The sequence below is a fragment of the Anopheles gambiae genome, chromosome 2 (genome assembly GCF_943734735.2).
Source record: "Anopheles gambiae chromosome 2, idAnoGambNW_F1_1, whole genome shotgun sequence".
Taxonomy (NCBI): Eukaryota; Metazoa; Arthropoda; class Insecta; order Diptera; family Culicidae; genus Anopheles; species Anopheles gambiae.
This window is the reverse complement of record NC_064601.1, coordinates 40,182,377-40,196,693: the sequence shown is the minus strand read 5'-3', so window position 1 is coordinate 40,196,693 and position 14,317 is coordinate 40,182,377. Positions and strand designations below refer to the sequence as shown.

Below are 14,317 nucleotides of genomic sequence, written 5' to 3'. Positions count from 1 at the left end.
GCGGGAATGCTAACCATTTGTTTGCAATCGTCTGCGATCAATATGGCGCGGCAATGCTTTGATGGTGAGACGAGCCAAACATTCCATTCCGCTGGGCGATTTCGTTTAATTAGTATGTCTTTTATATTAAATCTTTGAAACATGTTTTGGTACAATTGAACCACTTTCGAATGTGAAATTAATAACAGCTACAGATGCAACATACAGTTCAGAATTTTCGGTAATCGTCACGTGATATGTTTAACGACTTTGACGTATTATTTGACTTTGACAACTAAATACAACCTAGTTGGTATTAAAACAACATTATTTCTAAATCCATTGAAGCCTATAGAAAGCAATTTAAAATACCTTCACACTGAACTTGAAAGACGCTATTTCGGATTGGCACAAGTTTTCCCTTAATACAAACTCAAGATTTCATTCATTTCCTCAAGCGCTCTTCCATTTCAACACCTTTGTCCGTACCGTGCGGTATTTTCCTTTACCTCGCCGGAAGCTGCCCTCCCATTTGGACGGTATCATTTCCACCGCTAGCCATTAAAATAAATAAATAAGTCCACTGTGAAAATAGAACGACCCGTCAGTGGCGCAGAATGGAGCAGGAAGGAGGGCTGATGTTTCTAATTTTTAGGTTACGAAGCGCGAAACCTGACTCCCCGTTGCCCCAGGCATTCGATATCCCAGTGTACTGCCGATGCAATAAGTTACTACCAACCCCACACACACACACAGGCACAACTATATTGGATAACTCGGATTGGTGCTGCGCTGAGAGGGTGGTAGAAACGCATTGCGCGCGCTTGATTCCGAGCAGGTAATTGCGTACCAACTCCATACGTGATGTACACACACGTACACCAAAGTCAGACAGACCCGCTTCTACGTAAATGGGCGCTTGCATCTTCTCCCTGGCCACCATTGCCCACCGACGACGGGGGCGCTATCATCCATCGTGGCCCACTGCAGCAGCCAGCCGGGTATGATACGCGTTGCGCGCCGGGCAGCCTCGCTGCGGCCTCAATTTCTAGTTTGTTCACTTTTCCTCTTCGCGAGCGCGCCCGAAACAGTCCCTGGGGAGTCCGGGAACAACCTGTGTCAACATCACCCTCACATCCTCCCATCGCTCATACGTGGGTGAGTGTGTACAAATATGCGGGTATGGACTCTCGTTGGTAAGCCACAGAAACCGCAGCCTACAACTACAAACGCTGGTGCATTTAGCGAGGAGGAGGTGCTCTTCGCGCGGTGTTTCCCGCGTGAAGATGGGGGTGTTGTGTCCCGAAAAAAAAAACATTGTGCTAACATCATCTCAACGGGGAGCGATCGGGGAGAAAATGAAAGTTTTGTTCAAGAACTCTTGATGATTGTAAAGGCTCCATCGTGTCGTCAAAACTGAAGCCCCATTTCAGCATGTCTGCGGACGACAAGTGGGCATTGCGTGGGCTCCTTATGGGCTCCGCTCTCTGCTGACCATCGCCAGTGCAGGCTCTTGACGTGCCCTCTCTCGACTTACTCCGTTCCATCAACTCTCTGTCTAATCTTGACGCCTGGCAATTAGCATCGTCATCCGGGGGGGTGTTGCGCGTGAGACCGGAACACTGCACTTGACGGGGAAAAAAGGCTTCATCAAACGGGATTCTCGTGTTTCGTGACTGACACACGGGCTCACAAAATCTTGCCCGATACAGGACGCCATAAATAAACAGCCACACACACACACACAGGCACACATCAAATACAAGAAAATTCCCACGCAATCTAACCAAATGGAGCCGCGCCGTGCAGGTGTGCGCATAGACCGAACACGACCCACGATCTCATCAAGATCACCGGTTTGCCGGGCGGGTGCAATTTAAATTGTGTGCTCCGGTTTCTTTTAGGGTTGCAGGCAGGGTCTGTATGCAAATTGCTGCACCGTCCGCAAGAACCTTGCCGCGAACAAAAACCACCGGCGGAGCGGTTGTAGTACGACCTTGGGGACACGGGCGAACCAAACCGTCTTGCAAAACACTCGGACAGTGATAGGAAACCAGTGTGTTTATAAAGCTGTTCTTGCCACCAACACACCAGTTTTAGCTTCGCTGGAAGTAGGCAGTAGCAGGCAGTTTGTGATGGGGCTGCCGGAATTGGTCGAAACGTTATCTTCGCAACCACACGCTTGCTGTGTCGCAACTGCTCCAACAGAGGAAGTGAACCTTTTCCAAACGGATAAACATTCTTCCCGACACCTTGTACTCTGGCCATAGGAAGAAATGAACGGCTAATAAAACCAATGTCAATCAGCAATGGTAAAAGGAAGGTGAACTTGAATACGGGCGTATGCAAATGAGGATTTCTTTTTCGTTCCAGCCGCTTTTGCAACAATGATACAGGCAGGAACTGCAGAAACGCCTGCAGAGAACACTCTTCACTCTTCTGCAATCGTACTATGTGAGTGGACTGACAGTTTCTGAGATTTTCAACGAATTTGGGGTGATTTACACCTTCCTTCGCTGACGGTCACGCTCTCGTCGGGCGGAAATGCCAAGCGCTCTCTTCGGTATCCCCATCAACATCACCACCACCGCAACCGCACATAAATCCTGATGAGAGAAAGTTCCTCGCAATATCCAGCCATTGGGGAACCATTAAACCACCGAACGAAACATTCTTGAGCAATGGTGATTTGCTATCGTGTGGTCTGACCTTCGCCACCAATCAACCTTGGGGTAATAAATTGAGCGCCTGGTGCATGTGCATCACACCCGCTCGGAACAAGAGCTTGCTAATCGACAGCAAACAGCAAGCAATTATGGCAAACCAATCGATTTAGGTTCCTCGGTTCCCAATGGATCGATCGGCCGGTCGACGGGAACAACTTATGGAATAGCTTGATCTATTAATCTTGAGTACATTAACCTCTGTTATCAGTTTACTGTAAAATCGTTAAAAGGGGCTAATGAAGGTTGTAAAAGTGAACCCTAAAAGGATGTTCAAACATCTAAAGTATTTGTAATGCCTCTTGAATGTATCTGTTCACGATCATTTCGACTACCAATAAACCTCAGAGGAGCTAAGAACATAAACAAATTATTTTGTAAAAATAAAACTCAAAACATAATACTAAATAAATATTCAAATGTGCACCTACAACACCTGAAGTCCTGATCCATTTATTTTAAACATGAACCTTTCTGCTTCTGTAAAAAATTCAATGCCCAACCAATGGTGCAAACTTTGGCAACATCAAATGTCGTTTCGGTTCAATTCGGATGTCTTGCTCTCTGCACACCGCGGGGAGTCTTGTGTACCACCGTGCAACCTTGACGGCAATTCGGTTCTCGCATCGCAGCTCTTAGCTAGACCTCCTGGGGTCAGGTTGCAAATTAAAACATGGCTCCCCTGGGGGATCGTGGACAACAGACACCGTTGCTTTGCGGGTGGAATTCACCGAAAAACCTGCACCTTTCCAATTCTTTAATTCCTCGGATGAAGATTCCTCAGCTCCCACCAGAGCTCATCGCGCTAAAAAAGCATGAAATTTCACAAACCAAAAACGTCAATAAGTCTCCGAAACGATGAGATATGCTTCATTTGGTCCGCGTGTATTTTCCGCGCCATTCTGCGTATGCCGTTTGCACACTCGAAGAAAGCCAGCAGGGTCTCTCCAGTGGTGTGGATTCCCCAGACTTGGTTCAACTGTCTTCGAGTTGAGCGAAGAATTCTCTTCTATCGTTTCTTCTCAAGATAAAGACGCTCCACACAACGGCAGTTCAGGTCAGCTGGAGCTGTGGGGATGGGGTTTCTGGTTCAACGCGATGGTAAGCGATGCTGATTGCGGCTGGATGTATGCGAAGAGGCACAAAGAACGAATTACACAGCCCCAAAGGTGCAACAACACACAGTGCGGTCATCGTCATCGCCGTTGCCAATGGTCTCGAATCTTACGAACTAAAAGCTAACGGTACGTCGGAAGTATAGTTATCCGCTAAATAAAGCGATGGATGATCATGCGAAGACAGAAATTCTTGCCGATAAACGTGAAAAGCGTTTCATCGGCGTGCTGGAAGGGAAGAGCTTTCGTCTTCCCAAAAAAAAAAAAAAAAAAAAAAAACAGCACGATGACACATCTCTGATGGCCGTAATTTGCTACAAGCGCTGTCAATCGTAAAATAAAGGTGAGCGTCTGCGCGGCAAACGCCCGAATGGCACAAATATAATGGACGGCCGTGGCGTGTTCGGCGAAGAAATGCGCATGAATTTAATTAACTGCCCCTTGGCTCTATCTAAGTTTTATCTTAACGTTCATTCTATTGCTACAAAGTTGAGTTTTAATTGCACACAGGTTGATGACACACTGTAAAATTATAAAACCATCATTCAGCATGAACAATCTTTGGGTTTCAATAGGTTATCATGAACTCCTAGAGAATTATTTACACACAAGACTCGAAAACGGTTACAAAAAATCCAATAATTGTAAGCAAACGTTAGTAAAAGAAGCATAACACACAAAAACAAAGACCTTGAGCAGTAACAAAACAAATCCAAAGCAAGTTACAGAAAACGCAAAAAATAATAATAATAAAACCAAAGCATCTCCGGTTGTTTTCGTAAGAATTTTGCACCAAAACCAACAAAAAACTAACCTGCCCACACCTGATGCGGTGGGCTCATACCGAGGCCAGACACCCGCACACATCCAAGATACAGCACAATTAATTCTGCCTGCGCCGGAAGCTGATCTAAAATTCAAACACCACCAACCGACCAAAAACAAGCATAACCACCCCCTGAAGAAGAAATGATATTGCCGCTAAAGCTTTGCGAAACTCGGCAGGGTGGCGGCAGCGGTACCAGTGACCAGTTGTTGCCCAACCGAGGATCCCAACACCGTTGCTTCTCCCTGCTGTGCTCGGCTCGGAAGCATCTTGGAGCGTCCATGGAAGGGTTCGTTGATTTGTTTCACCAATCAGCACCTCCAACCGTTCCGGATGTACACCCACCCACCATACGCCCGAGAACAATGGATCAATAAAAACTCACTCCTCGACCAGCGCCGTACATCATTGCCCTCTGTTAGTGGCGAGAGCGTACAAGTCACACCTTACGGATCAAGCCATCTCGGGGAGCATCATCACCGTCAGAACACGCTGCCCCCCAGTGTTACTACTACGACTACTTGACACAGATAATCGGTCGGAGTTAGTGGAGCTAGGTTATGCAAGAGTCTAAATCATGCCCAGGCGCGTCACGGGTCCTTCACCTACACCATTCATTAGCAAATCAGTCTAAGGTAGCAGAGCAGCGCCCGCAGCAGCAGGTCGTCCAACATCATCGGCACACATTATGCAATGTTTCTCTCTTCTTAGCATCACCATCACCGGGGCGCTGTGGTGGAGCAGCACTCGTCATCTTTAGCGTCGTGTAACGCACCGCTGCACTCACGGCAACGGATCGCTCACTCACGTGTGCGTTGAGCAAAACGGGGCGGCGCATAAATTGGTAATTTTAATTTTTCTGCCAATCCGGTCGGACAAATAGTTGCAATTCCGGAATCCCGGGGCGATTTTGGCGGAGGAGGAGGAGGAGCAGGATGTTTGAACTTCGTCACCTCATCTGCTGACCTTGAGCTCACACACTCACATGGAGCCGTGGCCAAGACGGCGTATGGTAACGTGTCCACACCGAAGGTCTTAGCCACTCTGAGCGTGCCGGGTTGTGTCAGCGGAATTGTATTACATTACCAATTCAAGTCACAGACCGATTGGGCGGTAAATCCGATGCTACCAACACACACACACATGCGCTTCCCGCGGATTGCGGGGGATGATGGTAGCGGTAATAATATTTATGCAGTCAGACCAACTGCTTCGCACACAGCTTAAGGCAATCGGTCACAGAGCGATGGTCAGATCGAAAAAGATACATCACACTGTAAACGCATTCCACCGCGCCGGCACGGAATAGATCATTCGGTCACTGGTCCGTGTTGTCCGGAGGTCAAGTGCGGTGTGTCGGTATGTAGGTATGTGTTTGTATTGGTGTAGCCAGGCACCCCAAAACTCTTCTGGTCGCAAATTGGACACCAAATTGACCAATTATTGTAAAGTTTGATTAAAAAAGCAAAAAATTAAGCCCCGAAACAGGGTTTTCTAGGAGTTCTTATAGCTGTGGGACACTTTATTGACTCTTTCTTAAGTGAAATGAACTTAATGTAATGGGAATTGGACTCTATAGCATCCTGGTTGGACAAATCCAATAGGAATATCCAAGAAACCTGTCCAAAAAGGGTGCCATAGACTCCAATTTCCATCAAATGAAGTTCACTTCCCATAAGAAAGAGTTGAGGAAGTGTCCCACAACTATGAGAACCTCTGGAAAACCCTGTAATGAGGTACAATACAATCAAGTGAGACTAATATTTATATATTTATTTATTTATTTAATGCCAATTACACGATCAAGCCTCCCTTGGAAGCAAACGGATCAAGTTCGACGCTAGCACTGTGTCCTGTTTTTTTCAATCCCTCTACCAGAAGAATCTGCGTCAGCTGGTTACAGTGAAGTTGCACAAACGAAACAACAAATCCATCGCTCCATCATCCCCACCAACTCGTCAGACATTGACCTTCAGAAGGACTTAGACAGGCAATTTATTTATCAACCTTTAATCCAGCAGCAGCGGGAGAACCGTTCAACATTCGTTCATCTTCTTTTGAACCACCCATCCTTCCCTCCCTGCGCTACCACAACCTTTCCCTCAACAGCCCGGCCAGACCACACCAAAGGGTGCAAAAACTGTTCAACATTATTCGTGTGCTTTCGCTTGATCGTTCGCGGATAATTTACGTACAACGATGCTGTCGGCTACGCACATGGGACACGGGAGATTTTGGAGATGAAATTGTGTGAATACAAAATAAAACACCGCAGATCAGAACCGGTTCCCCTTTCGATTCATCATGCTATGCTGGACAGCAATTTTCTTCCCTTCATTTTCGTAAAGGTGTTTTGTGGAGAGGACTGTGTTTGTTCAAATAATAAACAATTTTATACATGCAACACACACACACACTGTTTTAAGTATGTCAAAGGCCCATACCGAGCAGCACACATAGCACCGCTCTTACCATATGTTAATATATTTTATTGTTCATCTCTTCGCATGCAAACAAAACCATCGCCAAATTGAAATTAATATTCGAAAAACGCACCACCCATGTTAATGTTTTATTTGGTCGACACCTTTTCCTCGCAGAAACGCGATAAGCGGAGGGCTGCTGAATGTTTTCTGATTGAAAATTATTATTATCATGATTATTAATTATTAACAACGCACGCAATAATCATGCCTGCTGGGCGCGATCGAAGGGATGTGTTTCTCTTTCCTTTTTATTATTGCTTTTTATTTGCAAGGATGTCACACACCCGTACCGAACAGAAAGCTTAAATTGTTCGGCGGAACAATTACCCGCACTACAATCGCCAAGAAAATATCACCGAAAAAGGCGATGGTGGTTGGTGGAACGGAATAACGCCAAAAACAGCCAGCCAAGAAACTCTTCGGGCGCTGTCATAACGGGGATTTTTGAACACTTGTTCAACCTAGCATAAAAGAACAACACAAGCACGACGGCCTTAACAGGGCAATCGCTTTCAGTCTCTATCTCTCTACCATCCGTGTCCTACCCACTGTGGTTGTGATTTGCTTGCGCTGGAGGAGCGAAACCCGGCCACTGAGCATTCGAAAGTCGCCGAAACCCGAAAAAAGAAGAAAAAAAAATAAATACCAGCCCGCTCATGATGCTTGTACATTACGCTTCAGATCGAAAATCGGATTGCGCGTTACATGAAGAATATTAATTTTTGAGCCGTTCATGTGCGTGTGTACGTGTATGTATGACGGTTTCAAAATTTTATTTCAGGATCAGGATTCTGTTATCTTTTTGCACACCGTTGAGCCACGGCCAACATACATCTGCAGCGAAGTGCGCGTTCCTTTGCACAGGTGTTCCCCGAGGTCGAGTGATGGTGGAAGATTGCGCTGCGCTCTGTCCGTTTGTGCCGAAATGGCTCACTCTCACTACAGATGTCGGAGACACCCCGGGAAGGGCGAACGAGCATTACGACCGTCGCAAAACCGCGAAACGTCGAGCATAAGAAAAAAAACAATGTTGCTCCAATTACACCTGATCCAATCACTTTTGCGAATCGGACTTGTTTTTTTTTCTTCTCTTTTAGTCGCACTCTTACTTTTATGACAGCCTATACACACACATTGACGAATATTTTTAGGGGCTGCAACACGTGAAAGTAGTTGAGGGAGTGTTGAAGTAAGTGCGGCTGTGAGGTTCTATACACACACATACACTCGCACGCGCCGTACTGAATAAAAACAATCAAATAATTTTGAAAAAGGTATTTTATGACTGCCAATTACATTAACATATCAACAAATATTCCATTCGGGCTGGCAAAATGCGATTAGACGCGAACAATCTGGCATATGTTAATTTATATTTTTATTTTAATCGATCAATGCACTCCTTTTTTCGCTCATCTGTGGCATTGTTTCGCAGGCACCACCACCACCCTTTTCTGCCTTATCGCTCAACAGATAAAGACGTGATTACGTAATGCACAGTGAAGCGGGAATGGTTTCGCTTTTCAGGTTTATACAAAATTCAAAATTCAGGCGCAAAAAACGGGCAAAGGAAAAGAAGCGCAAGCTCGCTAACGCTCGCCATAACCATGTTATGCCGATGAAATTTCCACCGGATCTTTCTCACGAGCTGACTCTGTTTCAGCCGCTGGTCGGTGCAATCTTTCGGCCCCGTCTCTGGTGGGATCGTGGTGACCGATCGTTCGTCAAATGATTTTATGAGGCAGGCCAGGTTTGCACAATTGATAACCAAATTTGGCAACCTTTTGCTGCGTTTTGGGGGGGGAAACATCTAATCCCAGGGAATTCCTAAGCTGCAGCATACACACAGGCAAAATAGTTTAGTTAAATAAATATATCAAAAAAATCTAATTCCCTTTTTAAAATTTAATTCTAATAAAAACCAATGGAAGCATTACACCAAAGCAACTCGCATCAAGTACAACTCATTTAGTGAAGATTCAGCAACATTTCTTCCGACAAAATGATGGTTGGCGACCGCATCGCATAAACAACCTGCCACAGCCAGGAGCAGGGCCACACATCAACGAAGGCCAGCGGTGACGAACACTTAAACAAAAAAGGAACAAAGGCACTAAACCAAAACCACCCCGAAAGGCCACCCAGAGACCCTTTAAGGTTCAAGCGCAATGGCAAGGAACTGTTTGGAACAGTAAGTGAAAACTGTCTGTAAGTACACCGCCGCAACGTGGCGTCGAAAAAAGAAAAACGGAGAAGAAATGCTGCCCAAAATCACTTCACCAGTGTGTTATGTCCGGTTGAATATAATTTAATAATAAAAATAAGCATCTCCCCAACATTTCCAAACGCTGGAGAAACCACTCAAGGTTGCTGGTCGTAAAAGTGTGCAAGCATAAAGCCAGAAAACGATTTAATTACATGCGGGGCTGTTCCCTCTCGGCGGGTGAGTTTCATGTTCGGGTTGGGACTTTGCTATATTTTTGTTTTTCAAACTCTCTGCCAGAATGCCCGATGAACCTGTTGGATACACTGAAGGACGCAGCTGGAGCTGGAAGTGAAAACTAAAATAAATGCCACACTGCTGTTGTACACAATGTCTGCCCCGAGATGTGCGAAATAAAATATTTTAAAACACAATTAAACAATCTGGTAACCGGTTTACAATGCAAACTCTCTGATGGCCTTCCCGCAAAATTGGTGGTGAATTGAATGAATCCCGGGCAAAGCAAACGTTAAATTAAATGAAAGTTACAACAAGGAATATCCATTTTTCTTGCAAATAGATTAAAATAACTCACAATAAAAACGAACTCCAATTTTCACACAAAAAAAAATGCTGGAAGAATTATTCAACAACTTGCAATGAATTAACTCTTAAATTTCACATCATAACTCTCGATTTTACCACATTTGATGCCCTTAAACATGTAAAAAAAGGAAATTTCCCTTCTTCAGTCTAATGTAAACGCTCTCCCCGGTTTAACACATACATATACAGACACACAAAACGAGATTCTCTTCGTCCTTCAAGGTCAGAACAGTGACCGATAAAAATTTGCATAAAATTGCACCCTTCAAAAACAAGGAAAGGGAAGAGTGCGCGCGCCCGGCATGCCAAATCGGTTAGCAAGCGCCAACGGCAAGACGACCAAGACGGACAACGTTTGTGACGAATCATGTGATTATGCATTTCGGATGCTCACCGTGTTCCGCTCACCGTGGGGTATCAACGATTACGATGACGCGAACTTTGGCGGCACGAAAATTGAGTGATTTTTGCGGTTGAAAAATACCAGCAGCTCGAAAATTACCGCGTTGAGCTGGAACGTTGGAATTCCCACACGAGCAGCTAATCGACCTTGAGTGAGAGATGGATGCACTTTTTATACTGCCAATTATAAACTTCTTTGGGCCAAACCATTGCCGATCAAGGATGTATTTCGTTCGCTAGATATCATGCGATCGATCGTTGTTTGGTTTGGTTTCGCCAACGTGCAACAGGAACGACCGTCTTACGCACAAACAAGCGCACTGCTTCACGTGCGGCAACCGCGTGGTGGTGCGCCGCGTAATACGCAAGCCGGTCTGGTGGTCCGTACCACTCACGAACTTATCGGGGGTGCGATTTATGCAACCTGCATTAGCATGCGAAACAGAAGCGGACAGAAAAGCCTTCCAGGCTAGAGAGGTGTCAGCTTCAAAAGCCACACGACCCCACTCTAGCCCAGCACACCCGTGTGTGCAGGCGCAATGATGCAAACGATGCCAACTAATGACACTGACACATCGGCGATGACTGCAGGCGAAGGTACAACAATAACAACGCACCATTGTGCAACGCCAAATCATGCAAATTGCAACTGCAGCTACAGCTACAGGCACAGTGCACAGTGATCAGCTGACCGGGGAAGTGGTTCTGGATGGATCTCAATCTAGAACGACCAGTAAAGCTTCATTTAAATAGGTGTCATTTAACAAGTGAAGTAATTTGAATATCGATCCACTTTGATCAATCGAATCAAGCTGGTTTGTGTCTGTGTAATTGGTGCAGTAGAAAATTGTGCCTCCCGTTCGTGCCTCATCACGGTCGGTTAACGATGCATTGATAAAGAGAGGTCAGGCGCAATAGCTTCATCAGTAACGTATTCCCCTGCTGGCGAGCTGCATGAGCTCATCGATTTGTTTAAGGCGTTGCGCAAAAAGGATGCACGACCCTGCCCCGGTGCTGATGTCATCCTGCCGACTCACTCATAACAGGATCTTTCTTAACAGATCTTCCTCCGCTGACATCAGTGGCACGTTGTTGCAAGCTTTTCCCCCCGTAAAGCACGAGCACTCCCAGCACGAATGTAAATCTTCTGCCGGTTTAAACAAATAAACCTTGCGCGTATCCACTTGGTAGATACTAATTAATGGCTCCCTCCCATCCATAGAGAGCGCTAATTGCAAAAAAGGCAAATAAACACACCAACATGAGCGATGTACGTGGAACGCCTGACCGAGGAATGAATGAATGGCGTTTGTGCTGTTTTTGGGATGCACAGAACGAGAACAAGGTTCATTGTCCGAAGCACTGTGCTTAGAGCGAGGGAGGGAAAAGGGGGACTGTTCGCAATGACAGTTAGCAGTCATCGTTAGGTGAAGCGATGATACTTCTTCCTCGCTGCAGCTCCGGATGTAGTGCAAGTGACACACGCTACATCGAGCAAGACGCCAGAGAAACGCGAAATAAAATAACGCATCCACATAATGATGATGTTGTCGCCGAACATTGACAACCGTTAGCTGTAACGGAGTAGACATTGGAACGGATTCTTGCCTAGCAGTACGACAGCATTGCAGAGGTTTGCATTTCAACCCCGCTTTTCTTTCGCTCTGCTCATGTTCGAAGAGCCCTTTAATTATCCACCTCCAGCAGCAGGCTACAAATTGCAAGTGCACACGCACGTCGCTAGAATTAAAGACAAATGGCATAAAAAGCTGGATAGGCTGGAGCGTAACTGACAACATCACAAATCAACTAGCGTCATCTTCACTATCATGTTCACACAATACAGGGTGGGTGCATACTTACGGGATGTTTTCAAATGCGCAGAACATGGGGAGGGGGTAATGTAAAACACGGCCAATCGATCGGATCTATCCGGAGCGGGTGAAAAGTTCGGGCCACTTGATTGCGCTCCGCAAACCTCAATTCCACCAATCCGATCGAGTGGCAAGTGTGTGGAAAGATAAGAAAGAAAGGCTTTCTCTGCTGTTGCTGCTGCTGTTGCGTTATATTTTCGATCACAGCCGGGACCTGGAATTAGGTTGGCCTTTTCTTCGCTTCGATCCGCGTCGTTGATGCGCTGATGTTTAATGTTAACAAATTTAACCTTCACCTACGTACGGCACAACGTGTTGGTGCGCGACCGTGACTTTTCGAGCATTCGCGCTTACACAAAACATTCACTATTTTCACTGCACCGATGGTATCGAACCGATCTCGCCCCAATCGCTAATCTGGAGACGGAGACGGCCACACAACAAATGCACACACTCACACGATCTTCACGACACACACACGCAACCCGGAGTAATTCTAAACTCCAGATCTAGAAAAAAAAATAATCACGATTTAACCCACGATCGGGGAACGTGCAGGTGGGCACGCTTCCGGGACGAATCGAAAAGAATAGGCTTCTTCTACTCTTAATTCCTTCTTCCTTACACACTTCTAACCGTTGCGCTGCGGAAGGGAAGAAGATGCGTAATAATCGGTCACTTCAAAACTGATTATGATGACACAAGCTTATGATCCGTGTGTGTGAGTGACGCCGGCTTTCATTGCGAGAAAGGGAACGACGACGTCGACGATGCGGTTGCTACGGGAAAAAATGGTGGCATTGATTGCTTTCATCCAAGCCCGCGGGGGTTATATTTTCACTAGACGCAATGATTAGCGCACACTGGCAAACAATGCACATAAATTCGGCGGCTTTTCTTTTACCTTTGTACAAATTCGAAACGGGTCAAACAAACACTCAGCTGCGTGCACTGTTTTGTTTACCAAAAACGATTAGCTTTCAGCTGCCTCCGCACATGATCGTTTGATTTTGGCGCGCAACGGCATCAACACGCAGACATTAACACCACTACGCACGATATGCAGAATCCAAAATAATGCAGCAAATTAGACGAGTTTAGGGTGAACTATTGCGATCTACACAACGGAAAACAGAAGAAGTGAGCGTGCACGTCGCATCGAGCGTGAACGGTACGTTGTTGTAAACTGACGATGGAATGAAGGGCAAACGAAGCAGCAGCCCGATTCGATTGCACTGTGGGACGAGTGCAGCTAATACAGCGGCATAAAAGCAAATAACGATAAACTATGTCTAGGATTCAAGAAATATTTAGAAAACATATTCGTGAAGAATTGTGATAAGAGTTATTTTCATAATAGAGGTTAAAGTATAGGACAATGAAAAATGGAGAAGTTACACAAGTTTCAGTCTAAATGATTATTTCAAAGCAGAGGGCAAACACATCTATTTATATCCCATAGTCCATCGAAAACTATAGCTCTGGCAGCACTGCCATAACTTGTTTTCGACGTTGAATCAATTAATTTTCCTAACACATACACTAGATATTCAAGCAAGAGTGTAAAAGTCAATTGTGATAAGATAGTGATATGACTTTACCTGTTTTCATTGAATAATGTATCGTAATTGCGAGCTTTTTTTCAAACAACTTGTGAAAAGTTTGACACGCCTGATGTTTGAAGTGACAGCTCCTTTTGCAGCACAGGGTGAATCTCAAATTGATGTATTTTTAGAACTAAAAAAATAAAAATATCATTTTAATTCAATATTCAATGCCGAAAGAGTCCACAAAAACCAAAGTCAGTCAGCCAGTTAATTCCACATTATTAAACACAGCGTTTATAACGTCTATTTTGAAATGCAGTCTGTTTCCGACCCAACCCAAGTACAACAACTCCATTAAACGACCACTAAACGGGTTCTAAACGACTCAAGCTCTCAACCTAAACGGAATATAAAAAGACTTCGTTAATTAAGACTTCGGCGTTATAAAAGGTTCCGCTACCTGTGGCATATACGGCGTACAGTTTTGCGCTACCGTGGTAATTCTCGTGTTCTATGGAACTTCGCCAACAATTGTCGGAAATCCTCTGGTTTTCCT

General features: G+C 45.3%; 1 protein-coding gene across 4 annotated transcripts in view; it reads right to left on the bottom strand.

The window, feature by feature from the left end:
* LOC1274303 (uncharacterized) overlaps nt 1–13,443 on the bottom strand; it is a 64,678-nt gene extending 51,235 nt beyond the window's left edge. The window contains exons 1-2 of one of the 4 annotated variants that reach the window (XM_061663777.1): nt 13,119–13,443; nt 12,204–12,723 (exon numbers count right to left, since the gene is read on the bottom strand). The gene's annotated coding sequence lies outside the window, so the exon portion shown is untranslated. Of the gene's footprint in view, nt 1–12,203 lie in introns of all 4 variants that reach the window. The other 3 variants (XM_061663776.1, XM_061663778.1, XM_061663775.1) reach the window with 3 other exon arrangements.
* Nucleotides 13,444–14,317: the final 874 nt, after the last annotated feature.